Below are 26,537 nucleotides of genomic sequence, written 5' to 3' on the forward strand. Positions count from 1 at the left end.
GGGTAGAGGAAATGTCTTCCTCCCCTACAGCTCCCCCCACCCCCGACCAAATCTTGGACAGAACAGGTTTAGGGTGTTGTACAAGCTTGGTTTGAAAAATTAATATGAAATACTAAGAGAAATTATTGACATTTTTCCAACAGAGAAAGCGTTAGAATAAAACGGGACTATAAAATTCTGGCCTAAAAGTGCCCAGCCTTCCTTTTCTCTTCACCCTGGTCCCTATGGCCAGTTCCATCATCATATGTGTGGGGACCACTTCTACTTCCCTACACCCCAACCCTCAGCAACTCCTCATTGCCTACCAAGACAGGGGAAAACCTTGGCCTTGTAGTCAAATCTCTCTACATCTCGGCCAGCTCCTCTTTCCAGCATTCTTCTCCCCACTCTCTCCTGCATGTTTCAACCACATTTGAGATCTCACCATTCCCTGAATACATTCTAGTGTACCCCACCCCCTCATAGGATGCCTTCTCCCTCCATAGTCTTCCAGCTGCACTTGCTGAAAATTCCAGTCCTTCCTGCACCTTGCCTTACCACCTCCACTTCAACTCCCAATTTCCAACCCATGGAAATCCATGTTTTTGTTCTCCTCTTATGCATATTTTTAAAAATCATGTCTGATTTGTGAGTGTTGGGATTTCTGGGTGGAGTTGTAGTGTTCATCTGGTGGAATTAGGCATCAGGTCCCAGGAATGCCTGTATCAAGCTTCTCCTCCTTCCTCTCCCTCATGGGGACTCAGACTGAGGAATCTGTGTGTAAAGAACAATGGCAGAATGAGAATAAAGTGCCATGATTAAATTTGAACCAATGCCCTTGCTCCACGAAGTAGAATCCATTAGGAAAATTAAGTTGGAATAGACAGCTTTGGCTCAAAGTGGGACTCTTACCCTTCCCACCTCCACCTCCAGTGCAGAGAGAGAGATGGAGACAGAGAGGAACGGAGAGGGCCCAAGTGGGCACTTACCAGTGTAGACAGTTAAGGTGGAAACAGCAAGTGTAGCCATGGTGTAAAATAGGAAGGTAGGGAGGGCACCACAAATGGGTGGTGATCTTTCAATGCTCAGCCACCCAGTCCTCTAGCAAAACATGGCCCAATGACTCTCCTGGGATCTACCCAACCATAGACACAACTCCCCCCTTAGAGGGAGTGTGGGGTGGGGTAGAAAGAGAAGCATGGAGAGAGGTGCAGAATTGTTCTATTCCCACTTGGAAACTACTGGAGGACAGGGCTATTGTTTTATACATTTGTAAATTATCTATTTATGATGCCCAATTCCTAGCATGTACACAGTACTCAATAAATTTTGTAGAGGTGAATTTGTGATTCATATTTTAAAACTGGTATTGACAAGTTTGAGTCAGTCAGGGATATAGTATCCAGAATAGGGAGAAGTCTGAGAGAGGTATAATATGAGTGACGATTGCAGGATCTGGGTCATTTCTAGGGGCAGGAGGGGCTTTTTCTATGTTACAGAAACAGGGCTGAACAACGACTAATGATTGCGAGACATTACAAGGACATGATTTAAGGATGTAACAACGTAAGGAAGAGGCTTCCAGCAATGATCCCTTCAACAGAGGAAAGGGCTGCCTTGAGAGGCTGCCTGAGATTACAGCAACACAAAGGAGAGCCTGGCACTGAGTCGGGAATTAGACTGAGAGCTCCCAAATCTGAGTCTATGAAAACTAACTTCATGCGGGATTTGAGAGAGAGATAAGGCAATGATTTAGCCAAGCATTTAAAAACCAGATTTACATTCTCCAAATCCCGTCTAAAAAAAAGAAAAAAATCCCATTTCTTTTCTCTTTATCTGCCCTGCAAATAATGTATTTCAAAGTCGTACATGCCTCACATGTTTAATTATGTTGTATTATCATTGGGTCTTTAGAGTCAAATATAATCAATCTCTGGGAATACTGAGTTTTTGAACCATTATGTCCTGAAACCACTTATATGCAGGCTTAAATGGATTAAAATAACGATACTTTTTCTCTGAAAGTTCAAGGTTATCTATTACTTTGAAGTTTGTAACTGGCTTTATTTATAGGGACGTAGCTGGCATTTGACTGAAAAAATGCTGCACCAGGTTTGACTGTGGGCTTCAGTTAAAGGTCAAATTTTACTTACATTTTCATTTTTTTGTAACACAAGATTTGTTGCAAAATTAACAAATCTGAAATAGTTTAGGGCAAATGATAGTCTGCATAGGTTTAAATATATGACCTAATAAACGCCTCCATCTGAAGCCCAAGAGAAAGCCAGTTATTTGTCATTTTACTACTGGGTAAATGCTATTTTACTACTGTGATGAACTTGTGAATTTAGTCAATTTAATTATAGAGGAAATAACCGCATTTTGTTTCTTGCATATTTGATGTGATTAAAATTTACTGGAGAAAAGTCATCCACGAAAAGTATTTTAACATTTTTCTGAATGCCTCAATAACATTTGGTGCAAAAAAGAATGGACTAGATTTTGTGTCTAATGTTGAGTTATATTTCTTTATCACAAGCTGAGCTAGATTTTGTCAGAATCAGCTTGTTGTAAATCAGCAACTGCTCCCACAGTTCACCAGAATAAAACAAATTATAGAAAGATCATTTATTAACTTGACCCCTTTTGATTAGTCACCTGCTACAATTTTAACACCTAGATGTGGCGGTCCGTGGGGAGGGCGGCACAGCTTCAACTTCCTGCTCTCTGGAAAGGATTGATGCAAAGCCAAGTGGGACTCATCTTTTAGCTGCCACATCAAACTCCTGGCTGACATTGGGCCTGGCATTGACTGAGATTCCCAGGTCTTTTTTTTTTTTCACAGGAATTCTCTCAGATCTCCCCACACTCACAGTTTAAAGTGATTTGGAAGATGTTTGTGTAAAGCCTGACCTTCATGCTTGTGCAAATTAATCTTTTTTTAGTGTTAACTTGACATTCTTGACTCCCAAGATAATTCTAACTCTTCACTGTGTTGTCTATCACTTTATCTCTTCTTCCCAGCTCTGTTTTGTGGGAAAATGGAATAACCATGAAAGTTATTGCTAAAAATGCTGACAAGGATAAAGACAGGCCCCTGGAGCTCTAATTGGAAGCCCCACTAATTGCATTAAAACTGTTGACCGAAAGACTGCAGGAACTTGCTTCTCTGGAGGCACATCCACGTCAGCCTTGTTATTCCCCTCAGCGTCAATCATTTCATCCCATGAAGACCTCATGATGACATCAAAGCCTCTATACATTCCCCTGGCCTCCAGACTCTCTAGCACCAGCATGAAGGAGATTTATGTGACACTATTGTTCTGCTTCTTCTGCAAAGGCTGCTCTTTCTTATTTATTTATTTTTTTTGAGGAAGATTAGCCCTGAGCTAACATCTGCTGCCAATCCTCCTCTTTTTGCTGAGGAAGACTGGCCCTGAGCTAACATCCGTGCCCATCTTCCTCTACTTTGTATGTGGGACACCTACCACAGCATGGCATGCCAAGCGGTGCCATGTCCGCACCCTGGATCTGAACCGGTGAACCCCAGGCTGCCAAGAAGTGGAACATGCAAACTTAACCGCCACGCCACCAGGCCAGCCCTGCTCTTATTTTATTTAAAGATATTTTTATTTTTCTCATAAAATATAAGAAGTCGGATTGCTGAATCATATAGTAGTTTTCATTAGTGGCTGCACCAATTTACCTTCCCACCATCAGCGCTCAAGGGTTCCCTTTTCTCCGCATCCTCACCAACGCTCATTTCTTGTCTTTTTGATGATAGTCATCTAACAGGTGTGAGGTGATATCTCATTGTGGTTTTGATTTGCATTTCCTTGGCGATTAATGGTGTTGAGCATCTTTTCATGTACCTGTTAGCCATTTGTATGTCTTCTTTGGAAAACTATCAATTCAATTCTTCCACCCATTTTTTAATTGGATTTTTTGTTTTTTTTGCTATTGTGTGAGTTTTTTATGTATTTTGGATAATAACTCCTTATCAGATGTATATATTTTCTATCCTTCTGTAGGTTGCCTTTTCGTTTTTTTGATAGTTTCCTTTGCTGTGCAGAAGCAGATTTAAGTCCTTGCCTTCTGCATTGATAAGAGTTTCTAGAGATAAGGTCATCCCCCCTTCTTCCTGGTACAGAGAGGAAGACACCTTTACAGATGGAGATTTCCCTTACAAATGTAAATGTCTCTTAACAAAGGGTAAGTAAATTCTGCTTTTCAGTTGCTTTCCTGTCTGCAGTTTATTAAAAGTAACCAGCCCCAAACAATCCTCACGCCAAACAGACACATCTTGGGGTGGCCAATTCCAGGCCCCCACAGTGTCCACAATCTATTTCTGGTCCATGAGGAGTACAGAAATTGAAAAATTGAAAGTAAACATCAAGTAACTTTCATAGCAGTTTGACATTGCCACAACCTCCAAGTGTGTATAACTGGACTTATCTCAAGGGGCAGGATGTAGACCAGTTTGGATCTGTGGACCTCGGAACAGTTCTTCAGAATCCTCTGTTGGACTGTTTCCCAGGACTCAAATTCCTCACCTTGATTATCAAACAAACTCCTTTAATTAACCTTCACCCAGACGCTATTTCAGTTGCCAGTCCCAACAACAATCAGAACTGTAGCTGGTAGCCGATCACTCTACAGTTGTACACCTGTAAACTTGAATTTTATTCTCCACCCAAAGAGAATGTACATGGGAGGAATCCATGGCTCTGGAATCTGTTTTTTTCATCAAGAGATATGAATAATTTGGGGCTGGCCCAGTGGCGTAGTGGTTAAGTTCGTGCACTCTGCTTTAATGGCGGAGGGTTCGCAGGTTCAGATCCTGGGCGTGGACCTAGCACTGCTCACCAAGCCATGCTGTGCCAGCGTCCAACATAAATTAGAGGAAGGTTGGCACAGATGTTAGCTCAGGACCCATCTTCCTCACAAAAAGAAAGATATGGGTAATTTAAATTGAACTACAACTTTACAGGATTAATTGATGTCATTGGCTACTGATCAAGGACTGAAGATGCATTTTGAAAAGCCAGCATTATTTACTTGATTTTGGATGGAAGTTAAAAATGAATATTCTGGGGCAGGCCCTGTGGCCCAGTGGTTAAGTGCACACATTCTGCTTTGGCGGCCCAGGGTTTGCCAGTTCAGATCCCAGGTGTGGACACGGCACTGCTTGGCAAAAGTCATGCTGTGGTAGGCATCCCATGTATAAAGTAGAGGAAGATGAGCACGGATGTTAGCTCAGGGCCAATCTTCCTCAGCAAAAAGAGGAGGATTGGCCGCAGTTAGCTCAGGGCTCATCTTCCTCAAAAAAAAAAAAAAATTCTGGGCTTGCTGAAATTACTTTAAACTCTCTTCTGCCATTCAATCAACACACCTCTGTGAGGCTGATTTCTTTACCAGAAGTCATGACAATGAAACAAAAAAGTTTAGACTCCCATTATCCTCTGTGAGTAGTGTTGCCATCAATCCAAACTAAGATAAATTAATAAGCAAGAAGCCGTCTCATTTGTTACATTAAAAATTTTAAATATTGACATACATGGTTTTTGTTCAAACTGTGTGCAGAAGTATGTAATATGGGGAATCACTATCTGACCCATAACTCACTGATGAGCTATGATTGTGGAATGACAAAAAGTTATGGATGTAAAATAATAATTCTCCATATTCACCACTTATCTGTACACATTTAATGAAAAATATGTACGGTTTTTTGTTTGTTTGGTTGGTTTTGGTTTTGTTTTTTTTTTGAGGAAGATTAGCCCTGAGCTAACATCTGCCACAAATCCTCCTTTTTTTTTTTTTTTTTTTGCTGAGGAAGACTGGCCCTGAGCTAACATCCGTGCCCATCTTCCTCTCCATTATATGTGGGATGTCTGCCACAGCAGGGCTTGATAAGTGGTGCCATGTCCACACCTGGGATCCAAACCGGCAAACCCTGGGCCGCCAAAGCAGAACATGTGAACTTAACCGATCTGCTACCGGCTGGCCCAAAAATGTGTATGTTTTAAAAAATTCTTTTTTCTTTCCATATAGTATGTTTGTTCTGATTATATTTATTGACATATAATGTTGCATGTGTTGAGTCCAATGAAAAATTTAGATTTATAGATTGTATATCTGATTTTTTATCATTTAATTTCTTGGAAATTCACTTTTATTGTATTTTATAAAAATATTGATATACAATAAACCGGAAATTAAAAAAAAAAGGAAAGCAGTCATCTCTCCCAGGTGGATGAGAAGCCACATGGGTGTAAAACTGCAGGAGCCACCATCGGCCCCACAAAGACCCACCTTTCAGCATCTTGTCTCAGCTGTTCTCCCACTTACACTTTTTGCTGGAGTATTTTAAAGCAAATCCCAGATATCATGTGATTTTACATGAAAATACTTCAAGAAGTATCTTTAAAAGGAATGACTTAAAAATTTCTAACCATAATATCATCACATTCAACAAAATAAATAATTCCTAATAGTTTCTAATACCTGTTTTAGGTTCCCTTTTCCCTGATTATCTCAAAAATGTATTTTTTCAGTTGTTTTGTTCAAATCAGGATGCACATAAGGGCCACACACCTGCATTTGGTTGTGATGTCTCAAGTCTCCTTTGATCTAATGTTCCCTCCTCTCTTTTTTTTTAAACTGTATGTTTGTTGAAGAAATTAAGTCATTTGTCTGGCAGAATTTTGCACATTTCTGGACTTGGCTTATTGCTTCCTGGGACTGTCTGATAATCTGTTCCTCTGTCACTGACAGTTCCTTTTCCTAGAAGATAGAGTCAAAGGCTTGACTAGATTCAGACTTTTGTGCTTTGTTTTGTTTTCCCAAAATTACTTCCTAGGTGGTGCTTTGCGCTTCTTGTTGCATCACCCATGGCGCATACATCTGGTTGCCCACTTTCAGAGACGCTCACTAACATTGATTGGTGGGTTTAGTTTTTCACCCTGATCCATTCATTGTAATATCCTCCATTGACTTTTACTTAATGGTTAGCAGCCGTTAATTATGACTACATGTACCTAGATCTATTTTTCATTGGGGATTTGCAAAATGGTGATTTTCTAATTATCTCTTTGCTTCTTCCTTTATTAGCTTTAATGGCTTTCTATGGAAAGAAACACTCCTTTATTTGGTTATCTTGAAATAGAGTCTGTAGAAGAAAGCAGGATAAATGCTTGATTCTTTCCCTTCTTTTATCAGTTTTCAGAATAACAAATTTGTGCCTTAGGAACCGCCCAAGGCGATCAATTAATTTTGTTTTGTATTTTTTTTTTTGGAGTATCAATATGAACTCATAGATTTTAATATATTTGATGTGTTTCAAACATTGTTATCATTATTCAAATGGTCCCATCTCTGGGCAACGGGAGTCCCTTCAAGTGATTCTTGGGTTATTTTTTTGTCATCACTCTACTTTGAGATCCTCTTATTTTTAGGCATGGCAAGATGTCCCAGGCTCATCTGATACAGTTTTGGCCCCAGACCTGGAGTCAGCGATTTCTCTAAGGCATCCTGGTTCCTTGCAGCGGGAGCTGGCATTTAGGGGCCACAGTCTGTGTTCCCCTGTCTGCTTTCTCTCAACCCTTTTCTCAGGGACTGAAAGAACTCACCAGGGACTGAAAATGCTGGAGTCTGGGGTTAAGGCTGTTGCCTTGTTTTGAGAGTCCAGCGTACGTGTTATCCTCAGGGGACCCAGGAGGAGATAGAGACTGGGACTCCTGAACCAATGCCAGAAAATGACAAGTACTATCCCCCAAAACATCTTTCATTCATTCACTCACTCATTCATTCATTTAAAAAATACTAAATGAGGGCCTCTTTTATCTGTTGTTTCAAGCCCCAGGGGTGCAGCAATGAACACAGACCTAGTCCCTGCTGTCACGGAGGTGACATTCTAGTGAGGGGAAGAAGACAATAGACACACATGTGATGGAGTGTGGTATCTGCTTTTCCACACAGGGTAGTCTGATAAACACTGAAGCAGAGATGAGACGGAGGTGAGGAAGGATGCCAGGCAGGAGTCTGGGGGCAAAGTGTTGGGGCAAAGGCAACGGCCAGTCAAGAGCTCTGAGTGGGGAGTGTGCTCACCAGGATTCCTAACAGCGCATCACTGACAAGGTCTTTGCTATCCAAGGTTTCAACGTTTCTTATCAGTTGCAAAATATTTTCTCATAATAAAATTTTAAAGTTTACAGCTTTCCTTTTAATAGTGATCTTTTATATGGTGACATTTATGCCATACCTTCAGGACATCTTGCAAGATATACCATCTTCTGCCCCCGACCCCCACACTCACATTCTTAAAAAAAAACTTTTCTAATTCCAGAAGTCATAGGTGTTTATTGCAGAACACATGGAAAGCGCAAAAAAGAACACAGAACAAAATAAAATTAAAACAAAACGGAGGTCATTCGTTATCCCCCTCACTCAGAATTAACCTCTGTAGTATGGCCGTTGGTGTCCTTTTGTTCTCTTACAAAAATGCTGTCCAGCTGTGAGTTCCGGACCCTGCCGTTCCACTTTCAGACATGGTCTTCGGTAGCGGTAGAGATGTCTAGCTTTTATCTGCTCAATACTTCTTTGTCAAAGCAGAAGTTTCTTGCTAAGCAACGGCTTACAACTGCTGACTCAAAGTGTCCCTTCAGACCTAGGGGGCACTCCCAGTGTGTCCTGCACCCCCATCTTGCCGTCTCCGGGGGACATGCCACTGGGTCCTGCCGTTTCTGCATCACCAACCAGTTCTTGCTTCCCGGTCAAATAGAAGTGACAAGGAGAATCTGTCCTCACCTTCACTATTTCGCCTTCCCACTGAGAGAGACCACGGTGGAGGGGGGTGGGGCACAGGGGAGAGGAGGCAAACAACATTTCAAAGATAACAGTGGAGCAAGAATTTAACCAACTCTTCTTAAAAGAAAAGAATTTATTTTAGTATAAATGGCGTTTTCATTGACTGGATTTGCTTTCATCACCCGAGGCTGTGCATGGCACTGTCACAGAGGATCCGTTCGTTTGGTGAGTCTCGTCACCAGCTACCTGAACACTCGTATATGTGAGAGATTCTGAATAAATTTAGACGTGTGGAAAAAACAAAGACCACCCAAGTGAGAGAAACGGGTACCAGGGGTTAGGATTTCAACAATTCTTTCTTGGGGAAACAATTCAACAATTCAGTACAACAACCCTGTATTCAAACAAATACAACAGGTACCTTGACGCTCACGGAAAGAGTATTTGGGAGAGGTGGCGTTGCACAGTGGTTAGGAAAGGAATTCTGGCGCCCGCTGTTCCGATTCAACCCCTGGCCTTGCCGCTTCTTAGCTGTGTGATCTTGGGAAAGATTGTAGGCAGCGTGTGCCTTAGTTTCTGCATCTGTGAAATGGAGATGATGCTAAGGAAAGTACCGGCCTCAGCGGGGTTCTGAGAGGATCCTGAGAGTTAGCCCACGCGCAGCACTCAGCACGGTGCCGGCACGGACCAGGTGTCCAACCCACGTTGGCCGTGTTGATTCACCCGAATTCTTCATGGGGATCAACCTCCTTAATCTTCAAAACAACCAGTTAAATGCATCCTATGGTCACGCCCATTTTGCAGAGGGTTTTTTCTTTCTTTCTTTTTTTTTTTTTTTGAGAGAGAGACATTTCCTTTATTGCTTCATTCTACTGTGTAATTTTTTTTTTTAATTTTTCCATTTTCTCCCAAAGCGCCCCGGTACATAGTTGTGTATTTTTAGTTGTGGGTCCTTCTAGTTGTGGCATGTGGGGTGGCGCCTCAACATGGCTTGATGAGTGGTGCCATGTCTACGCCCAGGATTCGAACTCACGAAACCCTGAGCTGCCGAGGTGGAGTGCACGAACTTAACCACTCGACCATGGGGCCGGCCCCTGCAGAGGGTTTAAGTAAGGCACAGACAGTTAATAACTAGGCCAAGGTGGTCACATGCTGGAAAGTGGCACAGGTGGGACCCTAACCCAGGTGGTCCTGGCTCAGAGCCTGTACCTCCCTATAATGCCTGATCTCATGACCCACTGCCTAATCTACCTGGCTTCCTTGCCAGACCCCAGGAGACTGTTTCTTTTGAATGCTTTTTCTCCCTCGAATCTTAGATTCAGATATGGATATGGATATGGCTCTAAGCCTCCTCAGTCCTGGGGCTGTGGCTGCTTGTCCTGTCCTCTTCACTCCAACTGCAGAGCTTGGGTCTCTACCATGAGCCCCTTGGACCCTTCCTGCCTTTGCTCAGTTGCAAAATGTGTCTCTACGCAGAGGGTTGTCCTCGCAGGCCACCAGCCCTCTCTCCATCTTTCCCCTTCTCCCTTGTTTTGTTCCCTTTTTAAGAAAAACTCAGCCCCAAGGCTGGTTACTTCATACTTTATTTGTATCTATAAGAGATGGCCCCTTTCACAGTATTCTCATCCCAGGTCCCATGGGCATGAGCCAGAGAACCACACAGGAACAGAGCGGTGGCAATGGCTGGCCAAAGAAGGAAGGGGTGTGGCTTGGCCTCGGGTTCATTTTGGAGGAATTTATCCAGAGACCGTTTGGGGCAGGGACTGGGAATACATGAGGAAGGAGTTCCCAGTCTGCTCTTGTGGTCTAGTAAGGGGGGCAGATGCATAGCAAATTCCAGGGGGCAATGCAAAGTCCCACAGTGGAGGGCATGTGGAGATCAGGGAAGGCTTCCTGGAGGAGGAGACCCTGAGCTGAGTCAGACCCAAGTTTGAATGGAGACTTTATTGCTCTCTAACTGTGCAACATTGTCAGCCTCTCTGGCTTTCTCTCCTCACTGGCTGAATGGGGCTGTTGTGAAAATGAAACGTGAAATGTGCACCGTATGTGACACAAAGTTCATCCTAACATTGTACTCACTATTAATAACAATGGTTGCTTCCTAATAACCTGCCCTCTTCATGTTATATTTACAGGTTATATTCACTTCCAGTAACAAATCCCAGCCTCCATGCAAATCCAGCTCTTTAAAAATACGATTCTGTATAGAAGAAAAAGGTTTTTAACAAGGTCTTATAAATGGATTTCGCTGCAGACCATTTCATGCAGCTCTCTCACTTCCCCAACTTCCCTCCTGAGTCTGCCACGAGCCCCATTACACCTTTGCGGATTTGCAGAACCAGAATCAGACTTTCCATCCCCAATGCTGACTTCCTCCTTGAGCGATAGCAACAAGGATGTTTCCCCCACCTTTAACACATTACCAGGGATGTGTAATCATGACCGTGCTGGGACATTCTCGGCTCCCTGGAATCACATCCTAGCTATGATTCTTTTGTAATATTGTCGTTATTTCTCCACAGGGTACAACTGAGTGAAGCCAAGTTGCTGAGACGAATGGGATAAGCATGTCATTGCATTAAACGGACATTTCCCCCTGTGGCCTTTAATAATTTATGCCTTAAAGAAGACAGGTAGAGGTCCAGCGAACTAGTTAAAAATACCAGATCTCACAGATGAGAAGTATGGTTCTTATTAAAGTGTCTGCTTGCTACCTTGACAGTTTCTAAGAAGCAAATATTTCTACTGCTCCAGATATAAGCAAACAAAGTTACGTAGCCAGGGGAAATCCACTTTGAAAAACAAATGAATCCATGAGACTCCCCCTTGATGACACAGCTCTCGGTGCAGAATCGGATGATAAAGTGGAGTGCCTGCAGGAAAAATGCAATTCTTATTAAATAAGGGAACTGGAACCTTCTTGATCTCAGTATTGGCCTGTGGTCCACATATTTCACCCCCGTTTATCAATGAGGAGATTTATTGGACTAAGTACGAGGCATTCCCTCACCAAGGACAGAACTTCACTGAGGAAGAGTTCTCTGATAAGTCGGGCCCAGATGAAAGCTCGGCAGGACTGCCACTGCTCTCTCCCTGAAGTCCTCTAAACAACAGTAAAGGGACAAAACAATAACAACAATAAGAGGCATAAGCCCCCAAAGGTAAAGAGACTAGGCCAAGAGACCACAGCAGAGAGAGAAGGCAACAAAAATTTGGAAATCAGATCTCTGAGTGGTCACTGACCTAGCAAACCAGAGGAAGCTGAGGACTGGCAGGGAGGCAAGCTGAGAAGGCAGCCATGTGAGCCCAGAGCCGGGCAGGCACCAGAGGCATCAGGGGGCTGAAAACACAGGCGCGGCTTGGACCTGTTGAAAAACAAAAACTCAATCCATACATTTAAAGATCTTGTGGGCTTTATTCAGCAATTCATGACTTGGACAGCATTCCATCTAGCAAGCAGAAAGGAGCTCTCAGGAGCTGTACAAAACAGAATGTTTTTATAAGCAGAAAGAGGGTAGGACAAAGGAGGCAAAGAGTGGATTATTTCAGGCAAGGTCACCCTACCTTAGGGGAAAGCAGGGGGTCTTATCAGCAGGTTCCCTCACTAATGTTGATCAGGAAATTCCAGACTGATTGGTTTAAAATTCCACTCCTGGGAGAGGCTGAAACTGCAATTAGGTTAGGTCTTAAGTCTTGGTGGGGCTTAGCATAAGTGACTCCATTTTGTACCTGTAGTTTCTTTTTAACAGACCTGAGAAAGAAAAAATGGCCCTTGAGAGCTGAGAGCTAGCCTAGCACTCACAACTAGGCTGTGAGATTCGCTTGTTGAACAAAGACAATTTTATACAACACTGACATCAGACAAGGACGCTCTGCGACACAACAGATGAAGATAACAAGACAATTCCACGACCATGGCTGAGCATCAGGAAAAACAAGAACACTGCCCGGACCTGAGGAATGGCCCAGACACTCTCTTTTCTGGCGCATACAAGTGACTGACGCTTCTTTACTGATTACAGAGTTCACCCCACTTCATTCCTCCCTACGCCTCATGAGATTCATTGTCATTACAGGATTACTCCTCATTTCCAGACAGCACCTAATCCAGAGAAAACCATCACTTCCTTAACCCCTCCTCCAAATCACCTAACTCAAGTCCAAATCCTATTCTAAGTTCTTCCTAACACTCCTCCAGGTGATATCAACCTCTTAGTCTCAAGTCCTGTGCCCTTGCACAGTAAGCCAATCAGCGAGACTCTGTTGCTTAGAGATGGAGAAAGTTTTACTAGAATTGGCCAAAATGGGAAGGCAGGAGGATAGGTTCTCTCAAATAGGGCTTAATAAGAGAAAAACGCAGGGGTTTTTTATAGAGCTAAGTGGCTTGGCAGGAGTGATGCAGGGTCGGTGAGCTGAGGAGTCGAAAGAAAGATTTCTTGGACTCTCAAGGTCTGGCAGTAGTGCTCTTTTATTTAGAGAATAGTGTGGAATAGCATGAGGACAGGACCCATGGGCAGGAGGAGCTGCTGCTGCCACTGCAAACATGGGTGGAGAGTTAGGCTAAATTTAAGGCATAGGTATGTGAGTTATGTCTTTACAAGATAAAGGAAAGAATATGCAAAAAAGTTGTTAAAATGATATCAGTGCCGGTAGGTTCTGGTTATTGGGTGGTCCCATAACTTTTAGAAAAGAATCAAACCTGATTAAGTAAATGGCAGAAGCCACTGCTTCAATAGTACCTTCAGCTAAAGACAAAGGAGGATGTTGGGGGTGGGGGAGTCAGTTATGTAGGGTTGCCAGACAGTAAACAACTTAAGTCCTTGCCTTCCCCATTAAGAGTTTCCAGAGATAAGGCCATCCCCCCTTCCTCCTGGTGCAGAGAGGGAGACACCCCCACAGATGGAGACTTCCTTTACAAATGAAAACGTCTCTCATCAAAGGGCAAGCAAATTCAAGTCCTCAGAGCCTCCTTCTCATCTGCAGTTTTAAAAGTAACCAGCCTAAATCCTCATCAGGAGGAGTTTTGTTTTTTTGTTTGTTTGAGGAAGATTAGCCCTGAGCTAACATCTGCTGCCAATGCTCCTCTTTTTGCTGAGGAAGACTGGCCCTGAGCTAACATCCGTGCCCATCTTCCTCCACTTTTTACGTGGGATGCCTACCACGGCATGGCTTGCCAAGTGGTACCATGTCCACACTGGATCCGAACCACCGAACCCTGGGCCACCCAATCAGAACGTGCACTTAACTGCTGCGCCACCAGGCTGGCCCGAAGGCAGGAGGAATTTTGGAGAAACAAAGGTGTAATCCATGTTTCTTTCACTCCAGATAAGCCCTCGGGCAATGTGTCGTCTGGGCATCAAGGGCAGCTGGGGGCTCGTTATCTGATGATCATGACTTCTTTGAAGACATTCGTTTTCTTCCATAAAACAAGCTCATAAATCCTTGTGACCTTGAGTCACCCCTCAGGTTAAACAGGAAAACAGCAAATTGACAAGATTAACTTCTTTTCATCTGTGTCTGTGTTGGGAACAAGGTAATCATGTTCTTATTGAATATTTCCGGGAACCGTCAGGTACCCAGCTTCACAGAGACACACACAGCTCTTCATGTCAGTCTCTCACTGCAACAAGACAATAAACTCAACTTTGCGTGACTACAGCTGTGCTCCTGGTGGTCTTTGACTGATGAACATCAACAGGCACGACCCCACCTCCTGCCCCAGTTCAGGCAGCCAGGGGTGTTAGGGTCCCTGGAGAGATTGGGTCCTGGGGACTGAGGCCCCAGGCTCTGCTGAGGAAGGAGTGTGCTCTCCAAAACAGGGGCATTAGATGAATGATGACATCACAGTGGGACTCCCAACGCCCTCCCTGACCTGGCTCTCAGAAAAGACAAGGCAACAAAAAAACCAGAATCTCACGGGAAACGGAGGCAATGGCAAGAAATGAATGTCAAAGCTGAAGCATATTCTTCAGCAAATGAATTACAAGAAAAAATAAGAGTTGGAAGGGAAGTTATACATTAAAAGAGACTTAGGAGCTTTATCAACCAGTAGCAAAGTGTGGCTCTTACCTGGATTCTGACTAAAACACACCATAGAAATAAAACCATTTATGAAATAATCAGGGAAAGATAAATATTGACTGCGTGTTTGATGATCTGAGGAAATTGTCGTCAAAACTTTTTAGATACGATCATTGTATTGTGGTTATATTCACATAAAAAATTCCTTATCTTTCAGAGATACCTATGGGAATATTTATAGGTGAAATACTTTGAATTCTGGAATTTGCTTCAAAATAATCCTTTTGGGGGGTGGGGCAAATATGAACTAGGATGGGCAGAAATGGAATTGTCAAGGCTAGGTGGGAGGTATATAGAGGTTTGTCATTCTATTAGCTCTACTTTTGCTTACGTTTGAAAATTTCTGCAATAGAAAATGAGAAAAAACAAAACCAAAAACTCCTAAAGTAGAAGCTTCTGTAACCTTGCAAAAAAAATGCCTCAGCTTACTCAGACCTGCCCTAGGCTCCAAGCCAGGGAGATGTCAGGACGGTCAGTCCTCAAAGTCTACAGACACAGAAAGAAAGCTTTAGAAAGTTCTTTGAAATGGCATAAACCTTATCAAGGATCATAAAGCAGGGAAGTGAGAGGATAGCCCTAAGCACAGTGATACCTTGCTGTCTCTCCTCCTCCCAGCTTCTTCTTCCTCCACCCTTCAGTGGGTCCATGGTATCTGTGGACAAGGACCCTTCCGTACCCCGGGAAGCACCTCGCTGGGCAGCTTGGCTGGGGGATTCTAGAAGGCAAAATGCAGGCAGCGTCTGTAGGGTCAGATTGGCCCTGAGTGAGGGCGGAAAGGTAGGTTGCCTTTGACACAAGGGAAGGGATGGAAATGCCCTTCATTGACCCAGGTGACAAGGGGGAGTTGGGCATCTGGAATGAGCGGAGGACTCTGTCTGTGGCGCCTGAGTTGTTGCCAGAGTGGATGCTGGGGCGGAATTTGACTCCCAGAGGCAGAGAGCTGGCACTTTGGTGTTTTCCTGAGGGATGTTGCTTAAGAGGCTGTGACTTCTAAAAATTCCCTCTGCAATGTTAATCTTGGCGGAAGAAATCCTTCATCTTAGGCTGAGGAAAGTTTACTCTGAGATCCAGTGGCAGCTTTGAAACAGTGTTCTTTTTTCTTTACTGGGGAAATTTCCAAGGGCTCTCCTGCTTTTGAGCAATGTATCCAGCTTTTTACATTTTTATGAGACTTGTTGCTTTCAGCCTCTTTGAAGTACCGTGAAAAAAATATTTTTCCATCTGAGTAATAGAAAGTACTTTCATTACATGTAAGGGTTTTCACCAAGTGTGTGGAACTGGGGATTCATTAAATGCTGGCTAGATGGAAGTTTGTGGCTAATGAAGAGCTGTTTTCTAAAAATAGACAATTATCAATGCAATTGATTCACCCTGGAAAGGACCCATCCAAACAGTCCTGGAAAATAGGCACAGGCCAGAGCCATATCGCCTGACTGTTTTGGAGCACTAGACCCCTTCAAGTATCTAATGGAAGACATGAACGCCTCAGAAAAGTGCACAGAATGCACGTGCCCACACATCTTGCATGTAAGTTTAGAGGATTCACAAACCCAAGGAGAGCGCCTGTGCAAGAACAACAAAAAGCTCAGAGGAAGCGATGGATCATTTACATTATAAAAGGATGCTTTGCTCTGAAAAAGGATTTGCTCTGGCCTCCAAAATGCCTCCTGGTATATTCCATTTGGTTTATTTGTTTTGCAAATATTCCATTTCTATGAGACTTTACAAGCTAAGACACTGTGTAATCAGTTCAAGCCTACTCCCTACACAGATCCATTAATGAAACAACAAATTCCTTTGACAAATATTTATTGTACCCCTTCTCTGTGCCAGGCCCATGGACAGTGGAATAGACGCGGTTTCCGTCTCTTGGATCGAGAGGTTGGCTGAATAAGAGAGCAGGTCTGGGTTGTTCCTAGCTGTGTCTCCAGCACCTAGGACAGCTCTCAGGACTAGCAATGGGATCAACGTATGAAGTAATGAGAAGTTAAATACAAAGTGCTATCAAGAAAATTGAATGGTGTAATGATGGCTAAAGGGTAGGGGTGGAGGCAAGAAATCTCCATGGAAGGAGGCAGGCAGGGATCGGCCAAGGTGTCCCCAGGAAGGAGAGATTGAAGCTGAGCCTGGAAGGATGAGACCTGGGCAAGACCATTTCAGAAGGAAAGACCAGCATGTCCAAAAACCCTAAGTCAGGAGAGGTGTGCTGTGGCAAGGACACATGATGAGCCTGGAGCATGGGAAGAAACCAGACACAGGGCCTTCTAGGCCAGAGTAAAGAGCTACTTTAATTCTAGATGCTGTGGGAAGCAATGGGAAGGTTTAAGCCGTAGAGTGGTATGATTTGATCTATATTTTCAGAAAATCACTCTGGCTACTGTGTCAAGAATAAACCATTGGGAGTAGAGGACAAAGGTGGTAGCTGGAGGCCAGTTGTCTAGACAAGAGATGATAGTGGCTGTTTGCCTGGGGGGATGGGTGTGTGACTTGGGGATAGCAAGGAATGGCTGGAGATAAGTGACTCCTGGAAGGAGAGTCAACCAGATGTGGTGATAAATTGGCTGTGGACAGAGGAGACTCACAGACGGCCCCCTGACTCCTGGCTAGGAGGATGTTGTTGTTATTCACAGAGATGAGGAAAACAGGAGAATGGGTTTTGAAGGAAGAAATCACGAGCTCAGAGTTGGATGTGTTGGGTTTGAGGAGTTGATTGGACATCCAAGTGGAGATGTGAAGGAGGCGGTGCTAAAGGAGGAGGAGTCTGGGGATGGAGTATGAATGGGAGCTGTCACAGCATAGGGGGCATTAAAACCTAGAGAGGTTAGTGGATGCAGAGAGATGAAGTGGCCCTGGGCAAGCTGGCACAGGAGACGGAGCAGGAGGGAGAGCCGTGGGGGAGGCAGGACTCTGACTGTCCCATGTGCCTTCTCCATCGCCTCTCACAATTGCTAGCAAGACCCCTCTGTGCTTCAGCCAGGCTGCTGGCGCCCCTGAGGCTGGAATGTGCCATTTCTACTAGTCTCTGCTCTTGGGCTCTGCTTCTCCTGCCTAGAATGCCTTCCCTAATCTTCTAGAGTTTTCTTAACTCTGCCCACGCTTTAAAACTCAGCTCACTCTGCCCTGGCATCACCCTGGGGTAGGATCCCAGCCCCACCTCTGCTCTGCTCTGTGCTGAAAGCCGTGGGCAACCAGCTTCTGGCCCTGCACATTTTCCAGACAGGGATTGCACATCCATCCATGGTGCCCCCCAAATCTCAGAGAACATGAGTCAGGCTCTTCAAGTGCCCTGCTGAAGCCCCACTCAGTCCTTCAGGTGAAGGGACAGCCCTCATCCCAACTCTTAGTCCTTCTGTGCTCTGATGAGGGTGACAGTGGAATGGTCACAGGGATTTGGACAAGTCCTGTATCATCAGCTTGCATCCCACTCGGGAATACGGCAGCTTGTAAATTGGATGCCTCTGCCCTAACTGCCTTTTAAATATCCCATTGCATGTGTACTTATGACCCTTTGTTTCTAAAGGCATGAAGGATTGGAGGTTGTGGTGGTCTTCACCTGGGCCCTGAAGCAGGGGCAGGATTTAGAAGGAGAGGAAGGAGGAGGTGAGAGCAACAGCAGAGGACAGGAGGCCATGGAGCAGAAAGCTCAGGGAATTGGCATCTGGACAATTTCAATGATTCTCTTTTTGACAAAAAGGGTGTTTTGCCTTGGTCATGTCAGAATGGGCAAATATTCCGCTTTTTTAACCAATTAACATATGCAAAGATGTTCTTTACTCTCCCTCTCTTGGAGCCTCATTCTAAGCCTAGTGATTGGATTTCAGGGTAGCGTGGGGCGCTGAGAGCCAAAGAAGGGAGTTGGTGACTCCGTACAGGCAGTAGGGAGCCAGTGTGGGTCACAGAGAGGAGGAGGGACACCATAAAAGCCCCAACAGGTGAAGATCTGGCAGATTGAGAAGGGACTGGAGGCTGAGAAATCAGTGAGATGCTGCTCCCACTGTTCAGATGGGAGGCCAAAACCTTGAGATGTCCTCAGGATCAGAGGACCTGCTGGGCCTGAGGCCCTGGATGTCTCCCAGGAGCGGTGGGTACAGGGCGGAAGGAGGGCATGGGGTAGAGGTCCCTTCCCCTAGAGAGAGAGGGAGTGCGCAGGAACCTGAGCAGACCCTCTCAGCAGCCTCACTCAGCTGCTTCCGTTGGCTGCTTTGGGGTGCATCAAGAGAAATATCGCAGGGGACTTTGACGCTGGCCAAACCACCTCTGGAATGCTGAGAGCTGCCCTTCTAGGAGGAGTCTGCTTGATGCTGTCCTGCCCGGGCCCACAAACAAGACAGAGAGAAGGCCCACAGTTATTCTGGGTTGTGCCAGTTGTTATTAGCGGTGTGCCGGTACATGGTTAGCAATTGAAAAAAGGGCAGACTGGCTTGTAAATGCTCCCACCAGAGCCAATTTTAAGCCACCAGCATAACCTTACTGAACATCATTACATAGTCCTTCCGCCATGGGTGTGAGTGACCTCAGGGACATAGACAGTAATAAAACAGTAACGAAGTAATGAGTTTTGAGCATTTTTTACCTTCATGTTTAATACAATTTGTTCACCTGTAAGTTTACATAATTTAATTTTTAATAATGACTGTTATAAAATTCCTGAAAATTTAATAATCAGTTCTTGAGAGGCGGTCCGAGCCAGTTCCAGCCCATCCCTGGCTGATGCTGAGGACGGGTTCTGGCTCACAGTACAGGGGCCCCTTTCCGCAGACCTCCTGCAGGGCACTGCAGCTCCGCAGTGCTGGGAGGCCTTCTTCCTCCCAGGGGAGCTGCGGAGGGCAGGAGACCCAACTGGCCGACTTCTAAGAAAAGCTCGGAGCTGGACCAGCCGGCCAGCCTGTAAGATGAGCAACTTTCCTGTAACCCAGGTCCAGGGACTGTCTGATTTTTAACCAAAAAGAACAAAAAACTAATTTAAAACTTGCATTTATAAGTGTCATTTGAGCTGGAATGGATAAGACAACGTATCAGTGTGAAAATTAAGCACACACCACCCTATTCATCAGCACTTTCAAGACTGTATTATCATGAGTTCAGAAAAAGAGAAAGAACCTAATTAAATGCAAATGTGCCATAAAACTGACTAACAGCAATGCATCTTCAAAATGCTCTCAGCCCTTCTTTCAGCAGGCTCTGCTTGTAATGGTGTTGTTATCTTTTCAACTTAGAGAATAATCTCTTTGAGAAGTCCTGAGCCGCTTGGAGTGCAGCTGGGGTGGTCACCTGGGGTCGGTGGGGGGATCGGGGGCTTCTTCTGGGGCGAAATCGGCACATGTGCCCCTGTGCATGCTGGGACTGGCCGAGTGGAGCAGAAGTCTGGGCGTGGCATCCACAGGGCAGGGCTTTGGGCTGAGGGCCTTCTGCCTGGAGCTTTCCTCCCTGGCCCTCCTGTTTACAGTGCTCCAGAGGAGCTGAGCTTATCTTTGCGCTCCAGCGAGCCGGAGGGTGTGTGCCCTGGCTCTAGGACTGAATGGGGCCCTCCTCAAAAGATGGAAGCACAGCCCCTGACTCAGAGGACGTGACCCGTCAGTGCTGCCCCCGAACCTCCTGCTTTACGCAGGAAGGAGGGGGGAGGTGACGGACCCTCACTGAGCCCCCGTGACGTGCCAGGTGCCAACCTCATCCTCACAACAGCCCTGTGGAGGAGACATTATTGCCCTGAGTTGACAAAGAGGCTGGGAAGAGGGGGCGTGGGGCAGTGGCTGGCCACTGACATCAGGGCTCTGTCGGAGGCAAACTGATCCCAGCCCCCAGCCTGTGTGTGGAGGGGACTGGGCACCAGGCAGCTGGAGCAGAGTTGGTGGTGAGCCTGACCTGGTGCTGGGTGAAGCCATCTGCTTCTCAGAAGCAGCAGGACCTCTGTCCCCACCAAGGCCTGGGTTCCCCTGGGAGTAGCCAGGCCACCTAAGGTGTGTCCAAAGGCCACAGGTACCCTTGCACTTGTGCCCTTGACTAAGAGGAGACCGTGTACTTGAAAGCCCCCCGAACCCACAGGACGATCTGAGACCCACCTGGTTCAAGGTGGACTCTGTCAGGGAGCAGCAGGCAAAGCCCAGCCAGCACGGCTCAGCTCAGCTCCGTCTCTGCACCGGGGGCACCTCTGGGTTGGGCTGTTGTCTGGGCACCAGGAGCAGGGCCCAGCCCAAGTAGGCAAGCAGTAAAAATGTGTTGAGTTTTTGGAAACTGCTATACAGGTATGTAATATGTATAGGTGCAGAATTTCTAGATATTAAAATGTTTGATATAAAATTAACTTTTACGTAGCTCTTTTCAATTCTGTGTATGTGGAGTCATTCAGAGTTTGGTTGGAAGGACCCTATGCTAAGGTGGGTCATTCTCCTCATGTCTTTCTCCACTGCCTCCTCAAAGAACCCCTCCCCCCAGGACTCGCAAGTGGAGGCCCTACCTTGGGAGGAGGAAATGCAGGATTGTGAAAACCTCCACTCCCTTCTTCTGTCTCTGTTTTGGGGACACCATGAGGATGGGCACACTTTGGGTCTGGGATTGCTCTCTGCCTGGGAGAAGGAGCTGGAGCCGGGGGCTAATGATGGGACTGAAGGAGGTGATGGGGGCTGAACCAGAGTGAACTGGTTCAGGTAGGGGCGACATCCATGTAGCTCATCTCTTGGGAATCCAGCCAGGCAGGGACAGCCTTCAGACGGCTGACTCTGCTGAGGAGAGGGGCCCCCACCTTTGGGAGCATGAGCGGATCCTAACAAAGATGCATGAGACAAACTGTCATCTAGGGAGAGATCGCCATGTCCCAGACACATGGTCTATCTTATGGGATCTTCCCTCAGACTATCTCTGTTTACAGATGACATGATCTTGAACAGAGAAAATCCTCAGGAGGGGCCGGCCCAGTGGTGCAGCAGTTAAGCTCACATGTTCCGCTTCAGTGGCCTGGGGTTTGCCGGTTTGGATCCCGAGTGTGGACATGGCACCCTTGGCAAGCCGTGCTGTGGTAGACGTCCCACACACAAAGTGGAGGAAGATGGGCACAGATGTTAGCTCAGGGCCAGGCTCCCTCAGCAAAAAGAGGAGGATTGGCGGCAGATGTTAGCTCAGGGCTAATCTTCCTCAAAAAACAAAAAAAAAAAGAAAAGAAAGAAAATTCCATTTATAATAGCATGAAAAAATAAATCAGGACTAAATTTAAAGAAGCTCAGGCCTTGAACACTGAAAACTATAAAACATTTTTGAAAAAAATTAAAGAAGACCTAAATAAATGAAGACAAACCATGTTTATGAGTTGGAAGAGTTAGTATTTTTAAGGTGGCAACACTCCCTAATTAATCTACGGCTTCAGCACAATCCCTGTGAAATCCCAAGTGCCTTTTTGGCTGAAATTGACAATCTGATCTTAAAATTCATATGGAAATGCCAAGGACCCAGAATAGCCAAAACAACCTTGAAAAAGAAGAACAAAGTTGGAGGACACACACTTGCTCATTTCAAATTTACTACAAAGCTACAATGTCAAGAAAGTGTGGTACTGGCATAAGGATAGACATACAGACCAATGAAATAGATTTGAGAGTCCAGAACACTCATGTTTATAATCAATTGATTTTCAACAAGGGTGCCAAGAAAATTAAATAGGGAAAGAACAGTTTTCTTAGTAAATGGTACTGAGACAATTGGATATTCACAAGCAAATATCCCTTCCTCGCACCATATATAAAAATTAACTCAGGGCCCGACTCCATGGCCCAGTGATTAAGTTTGCACCCTCCGCTTTGGTGGCCCAGGGTTTTGCCTGTTCGGATCCTGGGAGCCGACATGGCACTGCTCATCAAGCCGTGCTCAGGTGGCATCCCACATACCACAGCTAGAAGGACCCGCAACTAAAAATACACAGCTATGTACCAGGGGGCTTTGGGGAGAAAAAGGAAAAATAAAATCTTTAAAAAAAAAAGAAGAGTTGAAATCTTCAAAAAAAAAAAAAATTAACTTAGACGGATCCTAGACCTAAATGTTGAGCTAAAACTATAAAACTCTTAGAAAAAAAATGTAGGCATAAACATTTATGACCTTGAATTCGAGCAAGAATTCTTAGATATGACACCAAAAGCACAAGCAACAAAAGAAAAAAGATTAAATGGACCTCACCAAAATTAAAAACTTTTTTGCTTCTAAGGAGACCACCAAGAAAGTGAAAAGACAACTTACAGAATAGGAGAAAATATTTGCAAATATCATATCTGATAAGGGACTTGTATCTAGAATACATAAAGAACACTTGCGGGCCAGCCCCAGGGTCTAGTGGTTAGTTGGTGCACTGTGCTTTGGCAGCCCGCGTTTGGTACCCTGGGCGTGGACATATACCCCTCACCTGTCTGTGGCCATGCTGTGGTGGCGGCTCACATACAAAAAGAGGAAGATTGGCAGTGCTTCTTAGCTCAGAATGAATCTTCTGCAGCAAAGAAAAAAAAGAAAATTTGCAATTCAATAACAAAAGACAAATAACCTACTTAAAAAACAGGTAAATAGTCTGAATAGATATCTTTCCCAAGGGGACATACAAATGACCAATAAGCAGATGAACAGAGGCCTCAACATCATTAGCCGTCAGGAAATTGCAAATCAAAACCATAATGAGATACAATTTCACACTCACTAGAATGGCCAGATTTTTTTAAAAGACAAATTATAATTAGTGTTGTAAGGAAACCTCATATACCGTTGGTGGGAATGTAAATGATACAGCTGCTTTGGAAAAGTCAGTTCCTCAAAAAGATAAACATAGAGTTACCATATGACCCAGCAATGCCACTCCTAAGCATATACTCAAGAGAAATGAAAACGTATAACTAGTACACAAATGTTTGTAGGTGTGTTATTCATAATAGCTAAAAAGTAGAAACAACCCAAAAGCCCATCACGATGAAAGGATCAGTCAAATGTGGTACATCCATATAATGGACTATTGTCTGACCATAAAAAGGAATGAAGTATTTACACACACTACGACATGGATGAACCTTGAAAATACTATGGTAAGAGAAAGAGACCAGTCACAAAAACCACATATTGTGTGATTCCATTCATAGGAAATGTCCCGAATAGGCAAATCCATCAAGACAGAAAGTAGATTAGTGGTCACCTGGGGCTGAAGAGTTGGGAGGAAATGGGAGTGATTGCTAATGGATACAGGATTTCCTTTTGGAGTGATAAAAAATGTTCTAAAATTGATTGTGGTGATGGCTACACAACTCTGAATATACCAAAAACTATTGACTTGTAGATTTTAAATGTGTGAATTGCGTGGTCTGTGAATTATATCCCAAAAAAGCTGTTATATTAAAAGAAAAGAATTTATCAACGAAAACTTCAGGGCTTGGAGATTTTTAAAGTACAGTTTAAAACTACAGATTCCATTTTTAAATGGGCAGGAGACATGAACAGACATTTCTACAAAGAAGATATACAGATGGCCAACAGGCACGTGAAAAGATGTTCATCATCACTGATCATCAGGGAAATGCAAATCAAAACTACACTAAGGTATCACCTTACACCCATTAGAACGGCAAAAATAACCACAACAAAAAGTAACAAATGTTGGAGAGGTTGCGGAGAAGAAGGAACCCTCATACACTGCTGGTGGGGATGCAAACTGGTGCAGCCACTATGGAAAACAGTATGGAGATTTCTCAAAAAATTAAAAATAGAAATACCATATGACCCAGCCATCCTACTACTGGGTATCTATCCAAAGAACTTGAAATCAGCAATTCCAAAAGTCCCATGCACCCCTATGTTCATTGCAGCATTATTTACAATAGCCAAGATGTGGAAGCAACTTAAGTGCCCATCAAAAGATGATTGGATAAAGAAGATATGGTGTATATATATATATATATAGTGGAATACTACTCAGCCATGAAAAAGAATAAAATTGTCCCATTCACACAGCGTGGATGGACCTTAGAGTATTAAGTGAAATAAGCCAGATAGAGAAAGACAATCTCTGTATGACTCCACTCACATGTGGAAGTTAAACATGTAGACTAAGAGAACAGATTATTGGTTACCAGGGGAGAGGCGGGGTGGGGGGCTGGGCACAAAGGGTGAAGTGGTACACCTACAACATGACTGACAAGCAATAATGTAAAAATTGAAAAAAAACCCAAAACTATAGATTCCACTTTTAAAATTGCTGTAGGACTCTTCAAGTTATCTGTTTCACATTGGGTGAGTTTTGATAGTTTGTGGATTTTGAGGATTTGGTCCATTTCATGTAGTTTGTCAGATTCATTTGCATAGGGATGTTATTATTGTTGTAATGTCTATGGGGTCTATAGTTTTATTCTCTTTCTCATTCCTGGTTTGGTCATTTCTGTCTTCTCTCTTTTTTGTTTGTCGGTCTGACTAGAGGTACATTAATTGTATTGGTCTTTCAAAGAACCATCTATTGGTTTCATTGATTTTCTCCGTTTTTCAATTTCATTAATAACTGCTCTTTATTATTTCCTTCCTCCTACTTGCTTTGGGTTTATTTTACTCCCTTCCCACACCCCTCAATTTCTTATGAGGGAAGCTTAGATAGCTGCTTTGAGACATTTCTTATTTTGTAATATAAGGGTTTAATGCAGTAAATTCCCCTCCTCCTTTAGCTACATCCCCCCAAATTTTGATAAGTTATATATTAATTTTCTTTCATTTTAATATATTTTATAATTTCCTTTGAGATTTCCTTTTTTAAAGTGTGTTGTTTCTCTCCTAGTGTTTGGAGATTTTTCCATTATCCTCCTATTATTGATTTCTAGTTTAATTCCATTATAGTCAGAAAACATATTTTGTTTAATTTCAATCCTTTTTGATTTACAACTCATGATATGGTCTATCTTCGTTAATGTTCCACATGCACTTGAAAAGAATGTGTAGTCTTCTGTTATTGTGTGGAGTGTTCTATAAATAATTAATTCACGTTAGTTGGCAATATTGTTCAGTTCTATCCTTGTTAATTTTCTGTCTACTATTTCTACATATTACACAGAAAGGAGTGTTGCAGTTTCCAAGTATAATTGTGGATATATCTACTCCTTTTCTGCTCTGACAATTTTTGCTTCTTCTATCTTGAGGCTCTGTCCTCAGATACATTTAGAATTATTGTGCCTTCTTGGTGAATCGATTCTTCTATCAACATGTAACATCTCTCTTTAACTCTGGTAATTTCTTTTGCCCTGAAGTTTACTTTGATAGTAATATGGTCGCCCTTCTTTGGTTTGTTAGGGCTTCCACAGTATAGTTTTTTTCATACTTTTTCTTTTTAACCTACCTATATCATAATATTTGAAGAGAGTTTCTTGTAGACAGCATGCACTTGGGTCATTTTTAAAAAGTCCATTCTGCCGATCTCTATCTTTTAATTAGTGTGTTTACTTCACTTACATTTAACATAATCAGTATGTTTGGATCTTAGCCTCCCATTTTATCTTTTTCTGTTTGTTCCCCTTGTTTTTCATTCCTCTGTTTCCCCTTTCCTACCTTTCTCTGGGTTACTTAAACTTCTGTTTTTAGTATTCCACATTGTTATCTAATTTTTTTTTAAACATTGGCACCTGAGCTAACATCTATTGCCAATCTTCTTTTTGTTTTCTTCTCCCCAAAGCCCC

The sequence above is a fragment of the Equus asinus genome, chromosome 7, assembly GCF_041296235.1.
Source record: "Equus asinus isolate D_3611 breed Donkey chromosome 7, EquAss-T2T_v2, whole genome shotgun sequence".
NCBI classification, from domain to species: domain Eukaryota; kingdom Metazoa; phylum Chordata; class Mammalia; order Perissodactyla; family Equidae; genus Equus; species Equus asinus.